General features: G+C 52.6%; 1 protein-coding gene across 3 annotated transcripts in view; it reads left to right on the top strand.

Annotated features, from left to right (window-relative positions):
* Positions 1-1,601: 1,601 nt before the first annotated feature.
* CHST3 (carbohydrate sulfotransferase 3) overlaps positions 1,602-24,861 on the top strand; it is a 49,822-nt gene continuing 26,562 nt past the window's right edge. Inside the window, exon 1 of one of the 3 annotated variants that reach the window (XM_019035473.4) lies at positions 1,602-2,389. The gene's annotated coding sequence lies outside the window, so the exon portion shown is untranslated. The other 2 variants (XM_055353520.2, XM_055353521.2) reach the window with 2 other exon arrangements.

The raw sequence follows: 24,861 nt of genomic DNA, 5'->3' as shown, positions 1-24,861 counted from the left end.
AAGTCTCTAAGTATATTGAAATCAAAAGTGCCATTTTCAGGCCATTGGGAGCCATTGTCCAATTGGTATTGAGGCCAAGTGGTATTGCAGTAAAAGATAAGCCTCTTAGAACAGACCTCTGAATGGAGGCTGAGAGCCTTGAGATTGCAGAGGAGACAGCCAAGGCGGGTGGTCTTGGGATGGGTAGACTGAGAGGCTCCCATAGTGAATGGAGGATGGGGGGTAGAGGAAGAAGAGACTGCAGATGACAAGGATGGCGAGAGAGGGTGTCCCCTATCCTGCAGGCCTTGTCTGGAATAGAGGCAGCCACCGAGTCAGGTGTCCTTCAGGTCTCCTCTATTCTGGACAAGGCCCTCGGGTGAGAGGTGATAGGAGAGAGAGAGGGGAGGGGGGAGAGGGAGAGAGAGAGGGGAGGGGGGAGAGGGAGAGAGAGAGAGACACCTCTAAGGACACCCAGCCAGAGCCTGTCCCCTTCCTGGGTTTCGGCACCAAAATGTAACGTTAGCTGAGAGAAAGGACAAGAGAGAGACCCAAAGTTAGGCGAGTAAGTTTATCCTGCCGGGCTGCTCCACCACAGTCAGAAGAGGCAGCCCTGGAGCTTACAAAATGAGGGGTTCATATCGGGGAGAGAGACCCTGGGGTTGTCGGTTAACTTTACCACATATCATCTCGTGACCTGCTTACAATATAGGAATTTACAAGAGGGTGTAACTTAGGTTTATCCACATTTCTCGTGACCTTCCCCATGCTGCCTGTTGGGCTGTAAGCAAGTCTGGTGACCTTGCTGTAGCACCTAGATAAGGGTCCAGGAATGCAGCTTCAGAGTATTCAGGGTAAGGGTCAGCTGCATTGTGTGTGGGGCGGGGGGGTCCTGGGGCAGCTTGTCCCTAACAGGGTCAGGATTAGTTCTATCTGGTTCTCTACTTGCTGTCCATCTGTAAATGCTGAGAATGGCAGAGGGAGGCCAAGTGTAGATGATCAGGTTTTTTGGATTTTCCTACTTCTCCTGTACAGGAAATAACTTATTGTCTAAGCCCCATACTATCCCATTAAATGTCAGGAGTGCTGTCTTAGGCCTGAATTAGCTCATGACGTTAAGTACTGGAAGTCCCAGGAGGAATGCCCAGCAAGTGGAATCCAAGACGTTCTCGCCTTCTCGCCTTCTCGGGGACAAGGCCATCACCAGGATTCGGAAAGGAACAGGGAGGTTCGGTTTGTGTTCCAGTTCTGAGCCGTTTACCTCATCCCTCGAGAAGCTGGCCTTTGCACCCCGCAGCCGGTGCTGCCCAGCCGACCACGCCATGCACGGGAGGCGACTGGGACCCCACTTGCCTGGCAGCACGGCCGGAGACCCAGCTGCCTGGGAGGGTCCGAAGATAATGCCAGGCAGCCCTGGCGGGCCGGGAAGACCCTCTGTCCCTCCCGTTTCCCAGTTCTTGAATTAGGGGAGCCTTGGACTGGCTGGCGGCGCAGGAAAGAGCGGGAGGGCGGGTGTGGGACCTGCTGCCGCCCAGGGAGACGGTGCTCTGTTCTTTGGAACCAGGGAAACCGTCCTCCAGCCCACTTGCCCCAGAGGGGAGCGGGAAGATCCTCTCCGGGCAGAGATGATGGGGAACCCGTGCAGCCAGAGGGTCTCCCTGGCAAAGATCGGGGGAGGGGGCGGCCGTAACGGCCCCGGGGGCTCCGGCACGGAGAAGCCAAGGGGGTTCTCCAAGCAGCCTCCACCCACCAGCCTCACCAGGAGAGCGTGGATACCCGAGCGGCCCCAAGCGAGTCCCCGGGGACTGGAGGGCCGAGGGGCAGCGCCCGGAACAAAGGCCCGCAGAGGGGTCCTGGAGACAGCGGCTCCCCGGGGGCGGCTCCCCTCTCTCCCCTCTCTCCCCTCCTCTCCTCTCCCGCCAGCTCCTCCTCCTCCTCCCCTTCCTCCCCCAGAGGCCCGGCCGGCTCGCGGCCCGAGCAGCGCCAACTTCGCCAACGGTTCCCAAGTTGCCGGGCGCGCAGGGGTGGGAGCTGGGTGGGGTGAGGAAGAGGAGGAGGAGGAGGAGAAGGGCTCCCGGACGCCTTGGACGTGGTTCAGGAATCCGCCGCCGCTAGCCGGCTCGGGCCTGAGCGGGGAGGGCGCCAGGCAGGACCTCTCGCAGGCTCGCTGCGCAGGACGGCGCCCGCCTGGCGCCGCTTCCCTTCCAGCGTGCCGACCGGCCCGGCAGCGCCTCCATCCCTCCGGCCCGCCCCGGAGAAGACGCACAGCCCGGGCCGCGCGGGCGCCGGGGCCGCGGAACCGCTTCTGCCGGGATCTTCCAGGAGGAAAGCGAAGTTGCGAGCGGATGCTGCCCGCGCCGGACCCCAGCCGCGGAGGGTCGGGGCCGCCGGTGGAGTCTCGGCGGCCGGGGTAAGTGGGGCGCCGGCGTCCTGGAACCGCCGCCCGGCCCGGGGGAGGCCGCCCAGCCGGGAGCCCCCGGCCTTCCGCGTCCAGGCGCGCGCGCCAAACTTTGGAGGGAGAAGGGGGCGAAGCGGAGGGTGGGAGGTGGAGTTCCCAGCTCGGGGAAAAGCCCAGGCAGGCACCCACAACCCGCTGCAACCGGATCACACCTGCCAGGTACACACAGCTCATCGCCACTCATACCCCGCACACGGCGCAGGCTGATCTGCGCACACCCACACCGGCCAGGCACATGCCACACACCGAAATGCACATTCCTGGGAGCGCGGGGGATTTGGCCTCTACAGCAGGCACGTCCTCACACCCCTCCGTCACATCCACGGCCTTTGTCTGCTGCCCCCGCAGCCCCCAAGGAGAGGGAGCCCCCAAAGCGCAACGGGCAGGAGAGAGGCTGCCTGGGTTTTGAAAACTCGTGGCCAGAACCCCGAGACCAAGGGGAGCAGACGTTGCAGTCGGTTCTCGGAGTTCTGCAGGAGCGAATTTGGTGTGGAAACTCGGTGTCTGGGTGATGTGTCTGGGTGTGCGAAGCCCTTCCGGAGGCGAGGCCCGGAGAGAGGAGGGAGTGATTCATAAACTCAGAGCCGGCGTGCCAGGGTCTGTGAGCAGAGTGGAAGAGGCTGGCAGGCCGTTGCTGCGCTAGACAGAAGGGTAGTGGCCGTGACAGAGTCTTCCAGGGAAGCAGGGACCCTTCCCCCCAGCGGATGTGCTTCCTCCAGGGACTTCCAAGGGAACCGGGTGAGCAGATTCCAGTCCTGGGTGTGGACGGGGTAAGGGGAGGTGGGGGGATTTAAGCCTAAAAGGTTAGGGAGAAACCAAGGCAGGCCTGACGCCTTAATTATTTTCCTTGCACCTGAAGTTGTGTTTGGTTTCTGATGCGTGGTGTTGCTGGGCCCCAGGATGTACGGGGGATTGTCCTGGGCCTAGCATAGTGCCTGGCACAATGGGCACTCAGTCAGTACTTGCTTGATGAATAATGACACCGGTAATTATCATTCATTATGGACTCACTGTGAGGCAAGGCCAGTGGGCCTCTGCTGGGTTGAAATTGGTTTTCCAGCAGAGAAGGGGGCCTGAGTAGCTCCTAGGAGCCCTGCCTGATCTGTTTGGGCCAGTGGCCCAGGCACTGTGTGTTCCACTGTGTCCCGTGGGCTGGCCTTGGGAGACTGGAGCTCGTCATTGGCCTCTGCCCCTCTAAGAGGGCAGCAGGAAAAGCTTCATTTCTGTATCTGGCTAAGATGGGGTTGATGTGGGTTTTGGTAGATGGCAGGCTGTTTGGCAGATTCTGTGGGGTCTCAATTGAAGAATAACTTTAGATCTGCAGCAGAGAGAGGGGTTGGTTCCATCAACCCTCCCATCTCCTGGCTGCAGGGGAAGAGGGGTGGGTAAGTGGAGAAAGAGATGGGCCGTGCTGCTGGGCATGTGCTGGGGGTAGGAGGAACATGGGAACATGTAGAATTTGGGGGCAGCCGTTTTTCTTCCTGGTTCCTGATGGCCTGGCTGGAGATGGGTCTCATGAAGGATCTAGGAGCTGTGTTCTGCCGCAGTGGCTTGGCTCTGTGGTGGCAGCAGGTAGAGCGGTGGTCACAGTCCCTGTACTGAGTATTGCTGTAGGTTCTCCTGTGCCAGCTTGCATGAGTTTCCCAGAGGAGCAGAAACATTCGTGTTCCTGGAACTGGATTGCCAGTAGTCTTGGGATTGAGAGTACACAAAGATGTGGGGGTGGCCTGGGCATGTCATCCAAAAGAAATGTGTCATTCCCCACCCCTGCCCCCTCGTGAAGAGCTCTGACTAGGTTCAGTGTGCATTTCAAACTTCTAAATGCTGAAATTAGCAAGGCATGTGGGCGGCACCAAGGACTGGCCTCAGATGAAAGAGGAGGTGATCTGGGCTTGGGCACCCCCAATTTCAGGTGGAACCCTGCAGCCAGTTCCTTCCCTATATCACGTTTCCGCCTTCATTATGCCCTCTGTGAATCGAGAGTTCTGTATACATTTTCTAATTAAATCATTATATCCCTATGAGGTTAGCATTTCATCTCCATTTTGCAGATTAGGAAACTGAGGACCAGAAAAGTTAAGTAACTTTTTCAATGTCACACAGGTAGTGAGAGACAAAGCCAGTGTTTGTGTATTTGGTTTTTTTTAACTTTATGTTAGGTTCAGAGGTACATATACAGGTTTGTTACATAGGTAAATTGTATGCCATGGGGGTTTGGTGTACAGATTATTTCATCATCCAGGTAGTAAGCATAGTACCCAATAGAGTTGTTGGGTTTGTTTTGAGACAGGGTCTCTATTGCTCAGGCAGGAGTGCAGTGGCATGATCACTGCCACTCACCATAGCCTCGACCTCCTGGACTCAGGTGATCCTCCTGCCCCAGCCTCCCAAGTAGCTGGCACCACCATGCCTGACTAATTTTTTTGTATTTTTTGTATTTTTGTAGAGACAGGCAACATGTAGACATGTTGCCCAGGCTGGTCTCAAACTCTGGAGCTCTAGCGATCTGCCTGCCTCCGCCTCCCAAAGTGCTGGGATTACAGGTCTGACACACCGCACAGGCCCAAGATAGGTGGTTTTTGATCCTCACCCTCCCCACTGTCTCCACCCTCAAGTAGGCCCTGGTGTCTGTTGTTCCCTTCTTTGTGTTCAGATGTACTCAATGTTTAGCTCCCACTTCTAAGTGAGAACATGCGGCATTTGATTTTCTGTTCCTGTGTTAGTTTGCTTAGGATAATAGCCTCTAACTCCATCCATGTTGCTGCAAAGGACATGATGTCATTCTCTTTTATGGCTACATAGTATTTCATGGTATATATGTACCACATTTCTTTATCTGGTCTACCGTTGATGGGCATTTAGGTTGATTTCATGTTTTTGCTATTGTGACTAGTGCTATGATAAACATACGTGTGCATGTATCTTTATGGTAGAACAATTTATATTATTTTGGGTATGTACACAATAATGGGATTGCTTGGTAGAATGGTAATCCTACTTTGAGTTCTTTGAGAAATCTCCAAACTGCTTTCCACAATGGCTGAATTAATTTACATACCCACCAGCAGTGTATAAGCACTCTGTTTTTTGTTTTTTGTTTTTTGTGGGGGTGTGGGATGGAGTCTTGCTCTGTCACCAGGCTGGAGTACAGTGGCGCGATCTTGGCTCACTGCAACTTCCACCTCCCAGGTTCAAGCGATTCCCCGCCTCAGACTCCTGATAGGCGTGCACCACCATGCGCGGCTAATTTTTTTTTTTTTTTTTTTTTTTTTTTTTTTTGTATTTTAGTAGAGACGAGGTTTCACCATGTTGGCCAGAATGGTCTGGATCTCCTGACCTCGTGATCTGCTCACCTCAGCCCCGCAAAATGCTGGGATTACAGGCATGAGCCGCCTCGCTCGGCCAGCACTCCCTTTTCTCCACAACCTGGCCAGCATCTGTTAATGTGTGACTTTTTAATAATAGCTATTCTGACTGGTATGAGATGGTATCTCATTGTGGTTTTGATTTGCATTTTTCTAATGATTAGTGATGTTGACCATTTTTTCACATGTTTGTTGGACACATGTATGTCTTCTTTTGAAAAGTATCTGTTTGTGTCCTTTGTCCACTTTTTAATGGGGTTGTTTTTTGCTTGTTAACTTGTTCAAGTTCCTTATAGATTCTGGATATTAGACTTTTGTCGGATGCATAGTTTGCAAATATTTTCTCCTGTTCTGTAGGTTGTCTGTTTACTCTGTTGATAGTTTCTTTTGCTGTGCAGAAGCTCTTTAGTTTAATTAGGTCCCATTTGTCAATTTTTGTTTTTGCTGCAATTACAAAGCCAGTATTTGAACCTAGATTGTCTAACTCCAGAACCCACCCTGTCTCCACCATGCCAGGCTGTCTGCAAGGTCCTTATTGGTTCTCCATGGCAACAGGGAAACAGCCCTGATGCTTCTTACTAACGTGGTCCCAGGGCCTCTGCTTGCATTCTTCTTTTTCCACACACTCTGCCGAGCCTGGATTATACCTTAGGCTGTGGGAATCAAAGGCTGGGTGGTACCAGGCTGCTGGAGTCTTCTGTGTGGCTCTGGAGTCAGAAAACTGTGGAGATTTTGGGGGGACACACAGGGAGATGTTGCAGTAATTCCAGTGAGACATGACTCACTGCTTATCTGAGAAGTTGGGACAAAGCTGCCACTTGTGACCATACCGTGAATAGGGAAGAAATTGCCGGGTAGACCAAACATCCTTAAATGGGTTACTATATTTTTTTCCCCTTTTTGGTCCTCTACAGGGTAATCTATTACCTGGGGAAATCAGCCTTCACCTGACACCTCCTATTGTCATTTACCTGGTGAACATAAGGGGCCATGTCACAGCTGTCCTTCCCACCCCCGCCACGTGCTCTGGAGAGCTGGACTCCTCAGCAGCACCTGGTCCACAGGAGAGAAGAATGGGGCAGAGCCGGGGCAGCCAGGGGAGGTGATAACCACACGCTCATCTGGTCCCCAGCTCTTGCTTTTACACCCACGCCCCACAGGGAGACAGCAATTATCTGTTGGCCCCACTTTACAGATGAGGACATGAGGCTCAGAGAGGTGCAGTGGATGCCCAAGGTCATGAAGCCAGGGATCTGCAAAGGCCTGGGACAGCCACGTTCAGTCGGGGTGGTATTTTCTATCCCCGCCCCCAAGGGCTGAGAGTGGTTATCTCTGCTGGGGCAGGGTCCTCACTGCTCCACCCACCCTCATCTCTGCCCTGAGAGCCCCCAATACAGGTGTCCATAGAACGGGAAAGGCTGGCACCCTTCAAAGGACGCAAAGAGCATTGGATGAGCACTGCCCAGCTGGTCCCTGCCCACCTTCCACAGGAAGCCCACCTGGGTGAGTTCTTAGAGCCTTCCTAGTGCTGAGCTGCAAAGAAACTGGAGCCCTCTCCCCCTCCACTGCAGAGGGGACACACTGACCAGGACGGAAGTTGGGGGACTGGGTGTGGGGAGAAGCCACCCCACTGCAGGGGCCGGGGCTGTCCATCTTTGTACCCCTGGTTCCATCCCAGTGCCTGAGGCATGGGAAGTTCTTGGAAATGTAGTCAGATGCTGGGTGAAGCCCCAGGAGGGGCCGTGAATGCTTCTGCTGGGAATTCCTAGAGCGGCGGCACAGAGAGGGTCTTTGCTGCGAAGGAACACTCAGAGAGTCTCTGGCTTTCGTGAGGTCATGCCTCAGGAGAGGAGACACTTCTCCTTTTCATTCGTTAAACAGAAATGATATTTGCCACCTTTTCTTCTCTAAGGCCTAAAGAGATGACAGAATGCTGCTGGTCCTACCCTGAGCACGTGGACTCCACAGCGGGGTGTGGGGTGGCCCCTGGCAGGCCTGGACGGTTTGTTCTGTGCTTGCCGGTGGACACGCTTCAGCCCTCTGTCTCTATTGCCCCAAATCTGGCCTGTGGCTACTGGGCCGCCACCAGCTTGGAGGGCAGGTTGGGCCGCGGGAGCCCCTGACCACCAGTGACTTCTTGTCTCCAGCTGCCCTCCTTCCTCTTGATCCCCCCTCACTCCCCGCCACCTCCTCACAAAGATGGCTGTGTGCTGAGGGACTGTGGCTTCCCTGGGCCCTGGGAAATTTATCACTGAGGTTTCAGAGGACTCTATGAAAAGGATTTGGAGAAAAAGTGTGGAAAATAAACAAGCCAGTTCCCAGTTCAGCCTCTCCTGAATGCCGCAAGTAAACAACCACCTCGGAGGCCAGCCCGGGATGTTCTTATTTGGCCTCTGTGGTTACACCTGCCCCCTCCCCGCCCAGTCCCTCCTCCTTAACTTTAAGAGCCTCAAAAGTCAGGGAACACACCCTCCGCTGGCCAGTCCTTGTGCTGCAGGGACGCTGGTGGCTGGGCACAGGAGGAACATGTATATGGGAGAGAAGACGGCTGGGGGTCCCAGCTCAGCCCTGCTCCCTCTGAGTCAGTCCCAAGCCTGGACCCTCCCCAGCAGGCAGACGGTGACGTCTTGGTTGGTTGGTGAGTTTAACTTTGATGGTGCAGAATGATGAGACTTTTCTCCATTTTGTGGCATCTGAGAAGCTTTGCTTCTTAAACATTGCTTTAGGGTGGATAGACCAAAGCTAATTTTCCCGTTATGTCTCTCCAAGGCGGGGCCTACCTGTGAGCAAACCGTCATAGATTCATTTACTTTGTAGGCTACCTGGACAAAAATGTCAGGTTTCTTTGCTTTGGGCTGGAGTCCTATCAGCTCAGGGGTGGTGGTGTAAGGTCACACCAGTGATTTCCAGAAACTCAAGCACTATTCTGAGTGACTAAGTCTGTGGGATAGGAAGCACATTTTCCATCTCTTAATAACTTCAATTTACTTAGTGACCAACTTTAAAACCAGGCACCCGGTTAGAAGGGGGAGAGCCAGGGCTTGGCAGTGGAGGGTCCTCACCTTGCATCCAGGGAGTGGCTGAGGGCCCTTCTCGTTCTCTGTGGCTGTGCTGAGCTGAGTCTGCAAGCCCTGAAGCCTCTGGGATTTGGGGCGTGGGGCACTGCTGGAAGGTTCTGGTTCCTGCTTTGTTCTGCTGCTGCCAGGCTTCTGGAGAGGGTGGTTGTGGGGTGAGTCCTGCATTCCGCAAGTCCACGTGTTCCTATTCTACATATTGGGCTTCCGAAGAAAGTTCTGGTTCATAAGACGGCTTCACAGCTTAGCCATCTGCAGACCAGTCTGCAGGTTGATCAGCTTTCTGTCATGTGTGTGCTGTTCCTGTTCACACATGCCGCGCCGATGCCCGCCTGTGCCTGTGCCAGCCCCAGCCCACACAGCTACCTGAGATTTAGCCCTGGGCGTCTCCCCTACCCTTTCCTGCTTCCCCCTCCTCTCCTCCCTTCCTCTCCAGCTGCCTCGCGCCATCTGCAAGATTCTGGAAAGTGCTAACGTGTCTGAGCCAAACAGTGCTATCTGAGGAAATATTTTGAAAACACACTGGGCCACCCCCATCCCCGCACTGTGACTACACTGATTTTCAGCAAGGAATTTCACTCCAGCCACAGGGCAGGGCTGCAGGTGCCTGGCTTTCCTCTGGAGACTTCCAGGGGCTTGTCAGAGACACGGAGAGAAGCTGAGGGCCTGTCCTGCAGGGTTGAGCACAGATGTGTCTAAAGAGGCCCCGAAAATAGAAATCTAGAACCTGCCAGTCACGAAGCAGTGTCACCCACCAGAGGATGAAGAACTGACTGTGACCTCGCAGGTCACCCACTTGCTTTCTTTTTACCGAGACATGCTATTTCTCTTTCACTTTTCTTCCTTCTCTTGCATCTGGTGTAGGTGCCTGGGGGTAGCGTGCACAGGAAACAATAATAGTAAGAGCAGCTGGTGTGCCTAGTACTGCCCTGAACACCTACAAGGCGTCCTCACCGAGTTCTCACCAGAAGCTCTAGAGGTGGCTCCGGTTATTCCCACCATTTTACGGATGGGAAAACAGAGGCAGACAGCTGGATAAGTTGCTGACATGCCACAGCTGGTGAGGGGCAAAGCCGGGCCCGAGCCCCACAGCTGACTCCAGAGTCTGTGCTCTCAGTACCACCTGTGTGTGCGTCTGTCCTGTTGTGGCTGCACCGAGAGGAGAAACGGCACACAGGCATTCATTTTCAAACCGTGGCCAGTGCATGTCATTGCGTTCTGACTGGGAAGCTCTGGCAGTGTTGGCGTTGCATGGCCTATTGTGGGCACTACCAGTGAGCCTCGGCCTTCTCCAGGTCTGACTGCAGTACCTGCTGGCTGCCCTGGGCAGGGCATTTTGGATCCTGCCTCAGAGTCTTTTGCCCGCTCTGCTGATGCCACTCCCCTGTGCCCTGACCTCCCTGTGTCACAGGAAGGGTGCAGATGGCAGCGAGTGTGGTCTCAGTTAGCAAGGGGGAGCTGGCAGATCAGGGACTTCTGCCTCCCTAGTGGCCATTCCAGCAAAACAGGAACCCCACCCCGAGTGATGTCTGGCCCTGTGACCTTTCAGCAAATATTTCTTCCTCAGCCTCACCTGGACTCGGTATCCCACGTTCCAAATTGTCCTAATTTCCCAGACACACACACCCTGCTCTCTGTAGCCTTCCCAGCTGCCAAGGACATTCCCTCCTTCCCCCTTTTCCCCTTGGCTTGGATGCCACCTTCTCGTGGAAGCCTGGGTGGTGGCCCTCCCCATGGCTGCCCACAGGTCCCCCTCACTGCCCTTTGCCCATGGTATTATGATTGCTGGGTCAGTGATCTGTGGTCTGCACCAGGCAATGGGATGTGCAAGGGCAGGACAGCTGTCTGCCTTGTCCATCCTTGTAGCCCCCGACTTAGCAGTGAATGCTGCTACCTGATTATGGAAGGAATGAGTGACTGATGTGGCACAGGGCCCTCAGTGGGGCAGGCCCAGTCCAGGATGCTTCTGTGAGGGAGCGCTTCGAGTCTGGGGAGGGTGGCAGGAGTCGTGGTGAGCGGGAGGGGTGGCTAACATGGGCCAAGGAAAGGACAGGAAGAGTGGGACCCTGGCACATGGCCTCTTGAGGTCATTACCCCATGGGTATTGGGCTGGGATACTGAGGATGAGCCTGAAACCCTTCCAGAAGCCCCTCCAGTCCTGCCACTTGTCTGCCTGCCTGCCCTGGATGCCCATTTTTGGGCTGGTGGCTGGCTGCACTCTGGGCCCACTGCTCAACCCCACCAGCAAGTGGAGAGCCATTCAACAGACCCAGGGTCCAGTTCCCATCTGCAAGTAACGAGGCCTGCCGTGGCTGAGTCGTTTCCCTGAGCAGAGAGAAGGAAGCCCTACTGGCCGGCTGCCTCCCCAGGGGTGGGTAGAACTGTTCTGTGGCCCCACCTCCAGCCCTCAAGCTGTCTGTCCTTGCAAAGTAGTGGGGCACAGAGTGCTGGGTTTTTGGGCATCACCTGTCCAGGTCCTGCGCGCCTATGCTCATGCTGACACTGCAAGATGGTGGGATAACAGGAGGGACTTTCAGGCTGGAAGAGAGGAGAGCTGGGTGCCCCAGTAACCACCTTTGAGTCACACTGTGATGAGCCCACAGAGGTGGACATGAGGGAAGACTTGGGGAAGCCTTCCTAGAGGAGGCAGGCATTCCAGTGCATGAGGGAAGCTGGGCAAAGGCACGAGGATGGGAAAGTTCAGACTGAAGACAGGGACTGGTGAGGAGTCTGGCTGGACTGAACTGAAATGTATAGGATGCACGAGGAGAGAGAGACAGGCAGGATGGAGTTGTGGTTACGCACACAGGCTCTAGAGCCGGGCTGCCTTCACGGGAACCCCAACTCCCCACTTACTAGCTGTGTGGCGGTGGCCAGGTTGCTTACCTTCTCTGAGCTCAGTTTTCTCACTACTGGTACCCCCCACATGGGGATGATACGGGAATAAAATGTATTTCTATACAAGTGTTGAGAGCAGTGCCTGGCACACTGAGCATCAGGAAGGGTGAGCTATTATTATATAGGTATATGTTTTAATGCAGCTAGAAAAGGAAATCGAGGTCAGATCATAGAGGCCCTTGAATGTCATTCTTTCCATTCACTAAGCACCTGCCATGTGCCAGATTCTTCACAGTCATTCTCACCAAGCCCCCTACAACCCGGCAAGGTTGTTAGCAATGTCTCCATTTCACAGATGAGGAAACTGAGGCTCAGAGAGGTTGAGTAACCTGCCTAAAGTCACTCAGTCAGGGAGAGTCAGAGCCAGTAATAACACCCAGGTCTGCTGTCGCTTGAGTCTTCCCTCAAAGTGAAGATTGGAGAGACATGGCAGGGGCATCACAGGGATGAGCCCTGGGCTGGGGCCGCAGCCAGGAGCAGAGCAGGAATGTGGCAACTGTGGATCCCTGGGGCAGGATGGAGACGGGGAGAGATGCCAGGCGGGCCTGGAGGGTAGGGAGGACTGGAGGCTACAGCATACAGCTCACCATTCATAGCCCAGGGCAAACCATTGAGTCATTTGGGGAAAACATGACATCACTGAGTCTCACTGTCTGCCGCCCACCTGCTGTCTGCCCTCTGTGGTTCTCCTGATGACCTCAGTGCCCCAAGTCCTGCAAGGGGACCCGCACACCCCATGTAGCAGGGCCAGGTCAGCACTCCAGCTTCCTGCACTGGGTTCTCCTCCCCAGCCACTGTCTCCCACCTTCCCACCACTCCCTTCCCTGCCTGGGGCCCCTGCCCCAGCCCTACTCATACACACTGCTGAGGCAGAAGCTTCTGGAAGTGGTGATGGGTATGAAGAGCTTCCAGAAGGGCTTCCATGCCAAGCCCTTGATTGGAATTCTGGGCGGGGAGGGGACAGCTCAGAAGCCTGTGTCGAGCTTTTAGAGTTGCTTTTCCTTGAGAATGGTGCCTGCTGTTTGGGTGGGATCACTTTTAAAAAGTAAAGCCTGGTAGAGCTATGTGACCAGCACTATGCCATGACCTAGAGGAGATTCAGACTGACGGGCAGGTCCTGCCTTCCTGCAGAATACGGTTGAGTGTCTGAGAGTTCTTTCTGTACTAAGCATCTTTGAGCTGAGTGCTTTATTTTCGTCCATCTGATTGTGCGAGGTAGTCTTATTTTACAGATGCCATCCCCGAGGCCCAGAGAGGTTAGGCAACTTGTCCAAGGCCACACAGCCAGGATTCACACCCATAACTGTCCAACTCCAGATGTGCTCTTAGCCACTCTGCCATCCGGCCACGAATGAAGCCACCAGAGAACCACAGAAGGTGGAACATACCCAACATTTGCCCGATAAATTGTATAGTGCAGACAGGAAGTACAGGGAGTTTTCATCTCAAAGTGTAGGTCACTCCCCAGAGTGGCTTGAAGTCTGTAAATCCATTTAGGAGAATGTCCAGCTTCACTGGCTGTGCAAATCCCACCCATGAGGCTGTTTGGGGTGAGAAGTTTCTTTAAATGTCTGTTGACTCTCTTCTCTGGAAGGAGCACGGGGACTCAGGGGGCGCCTGTCCTGGTGTTGGTGGCCACACCTAGAAACGGACTATGAATCAAGCCAGGGGCCCAGTGCCAGCTTCCTTGGCCTGTCTGTGGGCGCAGATGCCAGCCTTTGCAGCTGCTGCTGCAACTCACAGCTCTCTCCCGGTGCCGCCCTCAGTCAGGCCAGCTGGAGTGGAGGGGCCAGTGGCCGTGCCCTGTGCAGAATGACATCCTCTCACCTTCACAAGGGAAGCGTGATTATCCTTGCTTTCCACGTGAGGACACTGAGGCCTAGAGAAGTTTTCTGGCTGTCTGAGCTCCCTCGGCCTGAGCTCCCGCGGTAGAACCGAGACTCAAGTCTTCTTTCTGCAGGCAGATGGCCAGTTTCTTCCTGGAGGAGGGAGAAGCCAGCTTGCCCTCTGACACTGGGTGGCACAGCCCTGTTCGGTTCTCTGTTCGGGTCTTGCACTTCTGATTCATTCTGCAGTCACTGGCTCTTTGTGATTCGGGAAAATGACCCTCTAGGGTAGGAGAAAAGCTCTTGGAGCACTTTTGAAGCCATAGAGGCCCTTTCCAGGCTTTGGAAAATGTTCCTTCTCCACCCAGATGCCAACGCCACCCTGGTCCTGGCAGTACCTGTCCCTGAAAGGGCCTCACTGCGGTGACTCATTACCCAGCATGCAGCACATTGCCATTGCTCTCAATGGGCAGGTGCTGTGGGGACACGGGTCTGCGGGCCTGCCGTCTTCAGGGGTCCCCCATGCCTTTTAACACATGTATCAATGTACCCCAAGCCTCAGTTCTGTGTAGTTTGTACAACTCTGGCCCCTACCCCAAGGATTTCTGGGAAGCCCCCAGGAATGCTGATAAGTTCACAGTCTGCCCTCCCCAGCCCCAGTCTCATCAGGCTTCAGGGGTGGCCGTTCCTCCCCTCCAGGAGAGAGAGAACTCAAACCAGTAACTACCCCTCCTCAGGCTCAGGCCCAATCGTTGCGGTAATAATTTCTGGGGATCTGTCTTTGCTCTTGCAGAGAAGGCAGGCCTTGAAGTCAGACTGGAGGGGCCATTTTTCTTCCAGTTGCCCCCAAATTTTCCTTTCTGTGATAGGATTTGTCCTTTGTCTCTGCTTAAATTCAAAGACTTGTTAAAATGACTTTTCTCAAACAAGAGGCTACCCTCAAAAGAACTTTGCCTCTACGGATAGAAAACTGGAACCTACTTTTATTTTGGTTTTGGTTTTATTAAATTGTATAAAATCAATCATACATGTCCATGGTGCAAAGGTGAAAAGGCACAAAACAGTCTATGTGCGGTCTCTTTCCCATGCCGGACTCAGACACTCAGCAGTTAGTTGTGTGTGTGTGTGTAAGCTGCGTTTAAATTGTACAGCTTTAAAACAAAACCCTTCCCTGTTTCACAATTAGGTCAACCGAGGCACAACCTGAAAAATAACCTGGAAATAGCATCGGGCCCCCTGCAGCGTCCAGCTCTTCCCGAAGACTGTTATTGTGATAACGATCATTGCTAAGGCTGTCTCTTCCCAAAAAGTGTTGCTGCCCACAGTCGCAGCCCCCAGACCTGAGCAGTCACCCACACAGCATGAATGGGGCCAGCCCCAGCCTGCCCGCTCGGCTTCCAAGCCTAGCAGTCTCAGGCTCTGGGCTAACCCTGGCTTCCCAGCTGCCCCTTCAACATTGTCCCCTCTTGTCTTGCAGGGCAGTAGCCACAGCTGGGGCTGTGGGGTCAGGGCATGGCAAGGGCGATCTGACCAAACTATGCTGCGTCTTAGCCAGACTGTATATTCAGAGTCCCCTAAGCTCGATTTTTTTTTTTTTTTGAGACAGGGTCTCACTCTGTCACCCAGGCTGGAGTGCATTGGTACAGCCATAGCTCACTGCAGCCTTGACCTCCCAAGCTCAAGTGATCCTCCCACCTCAGCCTCCCAAGTAGGTGGGACTACAGGTGTGCTCCACCTAATTTTTAAATTTTTTTTTTAGAGAGGGGGTCTTTCTATGTTGCCCAGGCTGGAGCTTGATTGTTTGTTTGTTTGTTTGTTTGTTTGTTTGTTTGAAGACAGGGTCTTGCTCAGTTGCCCAGGTTTGAGTGCAGTGGCGTGATCTCAGCTCACCACAACCTCTGCCTCCCAGATTCAAGTGATTCTCCTGCCTCAGCCTCCTGAGTAGCTGGGATTACAGGTGTGCACCACCACACCCAGTTAATTTTTGTGTTTTTAGTAGAGACAGGGTTTCATCATGTTGGCCAGGCTGATTTTTTTATTTTTTTAAAGAAGGTCTCCCACCAGCTGGATCTGAGCCACTGGCTGAGAAGTGAAGTCCATGAAGCATTCAGCAATAGTAACAGCACCACCACCTCCTCATATTGAACCTGCCTCTATGCTTCTTCCTACGCCTTCCTATGCCTCTATGCTGACTTCTGGAGAAGCCAGTCACTTGCCCGGTCACACTGTACAAAGTGGCTCAGGGCTGGACTCACTGGCTTATGCCTGTAATCCCAACACTTTGGGAGGCCAAGGTGGGCGGATCACTTGAGGTCAGGAGTTTGAGACCAGCCTGACCAACGGGTGATACCCCATCTCTAATTAGCTGGACGTGGTGGCAGGCACCTGTAATCCAGCTACTCGGGAGGCTGAGGCAGGAGAATCTCTTGAACCTGGGAGACGGAGGTTGCGGTGAGCCGAGATCATGCCATTGCACTCCAGCCTAGGCGATAGACCGAGCCTCCGTCTTAAAAAAAAAACAAAGTGGCTCAGCTGGGCTTGGATCTCCAACATGCTGGGCCCCAGTCACCAGGTTCCTAACCCCGTGCTGCCAGGCTTCCCCAGACGATATCATGAACTCAACAATCCGCTCCCTTCCTCTGCAGGGCAACCTCTCATTCCCCAGAGCTCATTTAATAACAAGAGTAGTAATCATAGTAATCAAAGTTTACCCTTTACTATGTGCAAGGCATTGTTCTAGAAGCGCACACATTGATCATTTAGTCCTCACAGCGCTCCCATGTGGTAGGCGCTGTCCTTATACCCTTTTTGCAGATAAGAAGCCCAAGGCACAGGAGCCTGCCTGGTAAGGAGCCCATGTCTAAAGGGCAGCGAAGAACCGGCCTCTAGGGAATGCAGGGCTCCTCTTGTACCCAGAGGGGAGGTGCCCTGCCTCTTCTCTGTTGAGCCTTTGGAAATGGCCTCCGAGGGGCCCCTGCTCAGCACAGCTCTGTGGGCCAAGAGCAGGAGTGTTTGAGGCACAGATAGACGATGTCTGGACCCCTCCCCAGGATGCCTCCCCATGTCTGACCTTGGGGGGTCCAGTGCCAAGGGGGAAGTTCAATAACATACCAGGTTTCTCCTTGGCCCTGGGACAGGTTCCTTCCCTTTCCTTCCCTCCTCGCTGCATCCTTCCTTCCTTTCTTCCTTCTTTCCTTACATATTTATTCAGTGCCATACAGCGATAGCGCACACGTGTTACCTCTAATACAAGGTGAAAAGTGATATGAATGGTGCAAGGTAGAGAGTGGAATGGTGCTGGGAGAGGAACGTGTGGTAGGAGGCCCTCCCTTCACATCCTGGCCTCAAACCTCCAGCCGGTGGCCTTGGGCGGGTCGCTCAGCGTGTCTGGACCTCTGTTTCTCATCTGGATAATGAAGGAGAGGGTGGAGGTGAGGACCCAGGTTGCCTGCCAGGCTCTTGTGAGAATTGGAGGTGTAAAAGGGCTTTCTTTTTTGTTTTTTTAGACAGAGTCTCGGGAGGGGGGTTAGATGGCGGGAGAGGGGTTAGACTAGTCCCCTGGGGGATTGGTTATGGCTGTGGGGGAAGTCGGAGGGAGGCTCTGGGGATGTGTGGGGTTTGGGCTCGGCCTTAAAGGATGGGTGGAATTTGGCCAGGCACAGACGGGGGAGCGGTGGTGCTTTGGGCATCACCAGCCCTAGGCTCATGGTTGCCACCCTCCCTTCCGGCACCGCCTTCCCTTTTCTGCATTTCCACCCAGAGATGGACCCTCAGCTTTGAATTCTTTTTAGGAAGTGACTTTATTGTTTTTATTTTTTTTCTCTATCTGAGGTAGCCAGAATATTATTTTTGTGATAATGCTAGATGCTTAGTATGTAAAATTCAAGTACAATGGGTAAATACAGAGAAGAATGCAGCAAATCACCACCACTCCCACCACCCAGATGGAACTGTTTAGTTATTTGGTCCGTATGCGTATAGACTCCTCAATAGGCCTACCTGGTGGGAGTGGGAGCATGGGGGCTGGAGGGCCAGAAAGTTTTATAAGCACAGGGAAAATGCACAGTTTAAATTTACCTTCAGGCCAGAGTTGGAAAGATTGTCTCACCTGAAACAGCCCTTCCCTTCTGTCCGCTGCCTACATGACTGTATCGGATGGGGAAAGAGGGAATGGGGAACTTTCAGGCCATGGCCTTCAAAACTTCCCCATTCAGACAAATTACAGAAAAGGAGCCAGTCTCAGTGAGCATATTCCAGCTCTAGAACAGTGGCTTTCCAACTTTTAGACTAAAACCTCAGACACAGACACCCACACATAACTGAAACAAAAGCCTTATGAAACCCATATTTTAGCTGGGCACAGTGGCTCATGTCTGTAATTCCAAACACTTTGGGAGGCCGAGGTAGGAAGATCACTTGAACCCAGGGGATTGAGGCTGCAGTGTTTGCAGCATTGTACTCCAACCCGGGCAACAAAGTGAAAAAAGAAACTCATGCTTATCAACTCATGCTTATCATTATGATACAGAGGCATTCTGATATTTTCTAATCTACACAATGCTGTTGTGTTTAAAAAAGAAAAAAAAAAGCTTATCTTAACCTACCAAATTGTTGGCACAGCCTGCAGTTTGAGAAATGTCACTGTTGACCAGCGATTTTCAAATGTTCGTGTGCATCAGACTCAACTGCAGAGTGTGCTAAAACAATCTGCTCCCCTCTCCTGAGGTTCTGAGTCATTAGTTCTGGAGTGGGACCTGAGGATTCGCATTTCCACCAAGTTCCCAGGAGGGGCTGATACTGCCAGTCTGGGGACTCCACTTTGAGACCCACCCTCCTGGGGTGTTTTTAAGGCAACATGCTCCCTTGGCAAAGACCATCAGGGGATTTGCTTTATTGAATGGATGAGAATTGCTGATCGCTAACATCCGAACAGTGGATCTCTGAGATACTTGAGGATGCTGGTCAGGCATTGTCGTTGGGATCTTTAACACCACCCTCCTAAAATCCAGCTCACACTATTAATATAAAGTGTTGCATGTAGAAAAGGTCTGCTAAGCAAAGGGACATTTATGCCTAGCCCTAGTTGAATTCCCTGCCTCTCAAATCCCAGACCTGCAGAACGTAAAACCCTCCCAGCCTTTCTGAAAACACTGTTCTTCTAAAGGCAATGAAAGGCGCTATTTAGCATGTGGGTTTCACCTTTCTGTTTTTTCAAAGGGAAGAAGGTAGGTCAAGCGTGACTGCCCCATGGGGAAGGCTGTCCCCGCTGGCTCTGGTAGGGGTCTGGTGGGTTTCACTGGCGGTCCCCAGTTTCCCAGCTTTAACCAGAAATTTTCCTGGCATTGTAGCACGTGGCAGCACCTCGGCCTTGCAGCCTGCCAGCTTTGGAGACTGGCCTGTATCCCAAACTGCTTCTGCTCTCCAACCAGGGACTGTCAGCCCCCACCCCTAAGCCTCCTCCTCTGTAGCCTTGGGGCCTCCATGGGCCCCTCCCCAGCCTCGCAGCCCTCCAGAAGCCAGCCCTCAGCTGAGAGCAGCTTTGCGAGGGAGGGGAATGTTCAATGGGCACAGAGCACTTCTGTTCCAGTAACAATGGCCCGTTGATGACTAGATTCTGCCCAGGTCAGCTCCCTCAACTGGACTTTGGGGAGGAGAAAGGACTCCAGCCCCCCCAGGCAGCCATTTCTGGGTGTGAGGTTGATTCAGAGGCCTGAGCCTCTGTCTGCCCACAGAACCTCATTCTTCAGGCCCTGGTACAGCAGGGAGAAACGCCCATCCCAGGGCAGTGTAAGGCCCCAGGAGTGATTCCGTTCTGTCCAATTCAACAGTCAGTTATTGAATAGTCCTGGCCACTGAGGTTTGGTGCTAAGTAGCTGTGGGGAATAAGAATAACTGCTGACATGAATTCAATGCTTCTTACTGTCAACCCCGCCCCTGGCTGCCCAGTAGTCTCTAGGGAACTTATAAAAATTCCCAGGCACAGATTCCTCCCACCTCGGAATTTTCAGGGGTGAACCCTTGGCACTGATATTTTTTAAAAGCTCTCAGAGTGGTTCTCATGCCCAGCTGGGATGCAGCATCACTGGCCTCCAGTCTGTCAGATGCTGTGCTAAGCATTTAACTTGGAGTACCCCATTTAAGGAAGCAGGTGCTTATGGGATGCTGAAATGTGGCCCCCACAGATGTCCACGTATGAGCCACCAGCACCTGTGGATATGTGAGCTTGCATGGTAAGGACTGTCCAGATGGGATTAAGTTAAGGATTTTGAGTTGAGAGATTATCCTGGATTATCCAGGAGAGCCCTAAATATAATCACAAGCCTCCTTATAAGAGGGAAGCAGAAGATTTGACTACAGAAGAGGAGTGTCAGAATAATGCATGGTGAGAAAAACTATCAGCCATTGCTGGTTTGCAGATGGAGGAAGGGGGCATGAGCCATGGAAAGCAGGTAGCCTCCAGAAGCTGGGAAAGGCAAGGCTGCAAACTCTCCAGAAGGAACCCAGGCCTTCTGGCACCTTCATGTTAAGTCAGTGAAACTGACCTCACACTTCTGACATTCAGAACTGTACGATAATCAGTGTGTTGTTCCAGCTGGGCACGGTGGCGTATGCCTATAATTCCAGCACTTTGGGAGGCTGAAACGGGAGGATCTCTTGAGGCCAGGAGTTTGAGACCAGCCTGGGCAACCTGATGAAACCCCTGTCTCTACAAAAATAAAAAAATTAGCTGAGTGTGGTTGCATGCACCTGCCCCAGCTATTCAGAAGCTGAGGTGGGAGAATCTCTTGAACCCGAGAGATTAAGGCTGCAGTGGGCCATGATCATGCCACTGCACTCAGCCTGGGCAACAGAGCATGACCCTGTCTCAAAAAAAAAAAGGAAAGAAAGTAAGTGTTATTTGAAGGTACTAAGTTTGTGGCAATGTGTTACAACAGCAGTAGGAAGCAGATACGGGGTTGTCATTAACCCTGCTTTACAGAAGAAGCACAGGGGCCAGGCAGTCACCTGGGCTCACCCAGCTAGTGGGCTACCGAGCTGGAAGAACCAGGGTGTCCAACCCCTTCTTCACTGCCCACCCCACCTCACCAGACTGCCCCCTCTTGGCAGTCAGACAGACATGGGTTCAATCTCAGCTCTGTCATCTTCTGTCTGTGTGTCCTGTGCTGCTGGTGAGGCTTGTTTGGCCAGGGGGAGGCCCCAGGAAGGGGAGGGGTGGAGACCAGTTGGAAAGATAGGGTGGGCCAGGTTGTTCCCAGGTGGAAGAGTTTGGACTTGATTTTGGAGGAATGGAGCCCACAGGGCACTGTCTGGTCTCCTCTGCCGTATTTCTTGATGATGCCTCAGACCCGCAGGGCTGCTCAGTCTTTGAGATCTGACATAATGCAGCAACCCAGCTCCCATTGAGAACCTCAGGATTGGGACCAGAAGCATCATTCTACTCCTTGTCACCCACAGCCAGTGACAGCCATTTATCTGGGACGGCCAGTGAGCTCCTGTTTCCCAGGAAGCCAGCAGTGGCCTGGTGCCTCCAAAATGTTTCTTCCAGGATTCTCCTAGAACCATGTATTTGGGACCATGCCTTTTTTTTTTTTTTTTTTTAAAGAGTCTTGCTCTGTTGCCCAGGCTAGAGTGCAGTGGCTCAATCTTGGCTCACCGCAACCTCTGCCTCCCGGGTTCAAACAATTCTCCTGCCTCAGCCTCCTGGGTGGCTGGGATTATAAGCACATGCCACGATGCCTGGCTATTTTTTGTATTTTCAGTAGAGACGGGGTTTCACCATGTTGTTCAGGCTGGTCTCGAACTCCTGAACTCAAGTGATTCACCTGCCTTGGCCTCCCAAAGTGCTGGGATTATAGGCGTGAGCCACTGCACCTGCCCAAGGCCATGCATATTTTTTAGAGTAAAAGTATGAAATACAAACAAATACAGAGAGTTGTCCAGATAAGGCAGGAAAATAGGGTCTAGAGGCAGGGAATGTAAGGCCAATTCACACTTCAGCTATAACAGGAAATACCCTCTCCATAGCTCGTGCTCTGTAAATGACTTTGTAACTTTACTTCATCCTCTCCATTTACATAGGGCGTACCCGAAATAACAAATGGAATCCTCTAGGGAGTATTTAAACTCCCCAAAATTCTGTAACGGGCCTTTTGTTTGTTTGTTTGTTTTGAGACACAGTCTCACTCTGTCACCCAGGCTGGAGCGCAGTGGCGCAATCTCAGCTCACTACAGCCTCCGCCTCCCAGGTTCAAGCAATTCTCCTGCCTCAGCCTCTCAAGTAGCTGGGATTACAGGCACGCACCACCGCACCCAGCTAATTATTGTATTTTTAGTAGAGACGGGGTTTCATCATGTTGTCCAGGCTGGGTTCGAACTCCTGACCTCAAGTGATCAGCCTCCCAAAGTGCTGGGGTTACAGGCGTGAGCCACCATGCCCAGCTGACGGCCTTTTGAGCTCCTGTGCTCGGGCCACCCCACACTGTGGAGCGCACTTTCTCAGTAAATCCCTTCATCCCTTCCTTGCTTTGTGCATTTTGTCTAATTCTGTGTTCAAGACACCAAGAACCTGTACACCCTCCACCTTTAACACAAAGCCACACCACAAGTTGGTGACAGGTCCTGAAAGATCAGTTCCTGACTAGGACTCTGATCTGTCCACTGCTGTACAGCTGCTCCCTTCTGGCTAAATCAGCTTGCTCAGACATAGAGCATAGTGGTTGAATTTGTGGACTGTGGAGCCAGGCTTCCTGGGTTCAGATCCCAGCTCTGCCTTTAACTCAGGGTAAGTTTTCTCATCCCCTTGCCTTTGATGGGGATGATGACTATTATCTATAAGCATTATCCAGGGTTCTTCCAAAGATTAAATGCATTTATGTACATGAAGTACTTGGAACAATTCCTTGTTCACTGTGTTAACTTCTGTTACTATTCAGCTCCTCTAGGGCAGGGGCTGTGTCTTTTCCTTCCTGTTCCTAGTGCCTGGTTCCATGCTTGGCCCAGAGCAAGTCCTCAGCAAATGAATATACTTGTTTCATGTGAGCTTTTGTCACTCAGAGATTCTTTAGGTACTTTCCCAAAAGCTTTCACTCTTACAAATTTCCATCGTAGTTCTTCAAATCTTTCTTCTCCTCCTTCCTGCCGCAGAATTGCCATAGAGCAGCCTGAAGCTTGCTCTGCCCCTTGCAAAGTCCAGTGAGCAGTTCAAAGATAACCCAGATGTCCCAAGCCTCCCAGCCAGAGTGCCTGTGCTGCGCAGCTGGCATGGCTGCCCCAGTCTTCTTCGCCCCAAGGCCATGCTTGGCCGACTCGCTGACCCGCTGAGGTTGCGCAGAGCTTTTTGGGCCCTGTAGCAGCACTGCTTGGGCACCAAGCCTTGCATGGTCTCATGGGACTCACTGCCTGCAGCCGCTAGTCCCAGCTCCCCTCCTTACCAGAACCCACACCATGTTGTCCAGCTGATGGGGGATCACATATCATGCTATTCCCTCCAGGATCCTGTCCCCTGTTTTTCTCCCCCTACCATGAGGAGTAGCATCCTCATTTAGCCTTTCCCTCAGAAAGTCCCCACGCTTATTACTACACATGAATAGACCCCAGGAAGGTCACTTTCTCATGGTTCTGCAAAAAGCCAAACTCCAGTTGAGGTCCGGTTTGAACCCAACCGGTTCACTCCTCTGCCCTAGAAAGGCCATTTCTGCTCAATCTTACTGCCCCACCTCTGGTTCCAACTTGCAAAGATCTCTTGAAACCCTGCCTCCTGTTGTGGGAGCTAGTTTTCTTTTCTTTTTTTCCTTTTCATTACACAGTTTCATTTTGACATAACAGTAGATTCACATGCAATTTTAAGAAATCGTACAGAGAGGTCTCATGAATCTGTTACCCACTTCCCCCTATGGTAACATTTTGTGAAAGCCTAGCCTAATGTCACAATCAGAATGTTGACTTCATACAGAATCCCTTGTGGTGCCCTTTTGTAACTACACTCACTTCCCTCCTGCCCCCACCCCTTCCTTGACCCTTGGCAATACTAGTCTGTTCTCCATTCTTACAGTTTTGTCATTTCAGGAATGTTCTATAAATGGAATTATGCAGTGTGTAACCTTTTGTGATTGGCTGTTTTCACTCAGCACAGTTCCCTGGAAATTCATCCAAGTTATTGTATGTGTATCAGTGTTGTTTTTTATTACTAAGTAGGTAAAACAAGGGACACAGACGTGTTCTCCTGGCATCTCTTCCTGGTTAGCAAGAGATTCAGCAGCCCGCTGCCACTCTGGCCTTGCTGATAGCTAGTGCGTGTGCAGGCAGCAGCTCCCGCTGTCTGTAAGAGCGCCAGGGTAGTGAAGTTGGGTGCTCTAAAAGTAGTGGCTCTCCATCTTTGCTGATTCTAGGTTAGAATCACCTAAGGAGCTTTAAGTAATCTTGATGCCCAGGCCATACCCACACCAATGCAATCTGAATCTGCAGGTGGCACCCAGGCCTCAGTGATTTGTAAACTTCTCTGGATGATTCTCATGCTGTCAGAGTTGAAAACCAGTCCTCTAAAACAACCACAGCAGATTCACAATAGCTGTGCCATCCTCTACCCATGATAGATGTCACAGAGCAATCGCAGCACTCGTATTTTCAAATACGGCGCTCCAGGCAGCCCCTTCCCATCCATCAGCTTTGGCCTGGGGTGGAAATTGACTTGCTCTCTTAGCTGAGAAACCGTTTGGCCATGGCCATGTCCAGGTGTGCCCAGGCCTGAGGCCTGACATGTTAGGTGAGTGTCCCTGTAAGTAATGCTGGAAAGGTGGGCCCTTGACCGATAGGAATAGTTGCAGCAGGCAGAGATCGCCTGGGCTGGTTCTATAAGATAAACCCGAAGTGGATCAGCCAGTGTCCCTCCCCTGCAGCCCAGCATGGGGAGAGATGTACCCAAGAAATACCAACCAACAGTGCCATTGGCATAGATGGGCTCTGGCTGACATTTGTTCAGACCAGCAATAATGCCCAGCCTGTGTGCAATCTTCCCAATTTTCAGAGCTCACACAGCTTCCTCGATGCTCACAACAACCCTGTGGGGCCAGCCTAAGCTCAGAGAAGTTAAATTCCTCACCCAATGTCAGCAGAGAGTAAGTGGGAGAGCTGGGACCCACTCCAAGTCTGTCCAAGTTCAGGGCCGTCTGTCCAAGTTCAGGGCCATCTGTCCAACACTCAGAGCAGTTAGACAATTGACCTCTGTTTCCACTGGCAGACCGAGTGTAGATGGGCTCCTTTGT

Source organism: Gorilla gorilla, chromosome 8 (assembly GCF_029281585.2).
Source record: "Gorilla gorilla gorilla isolate KB3781 chromosome 8, NHGRI_mGorGor1-v2.1_pri, whole genome shotgun sequence".
Classification (NCBI taxonomy): domain Eukaryota; kingdom Metazoa; phylum Chordata; class Mammalia; order Primates; family Hominidae; genus Gorilla; species Gorilla gorilla.
This window is presented reverse-complemented; position numbering and strand designations above follow the sequence as displayed.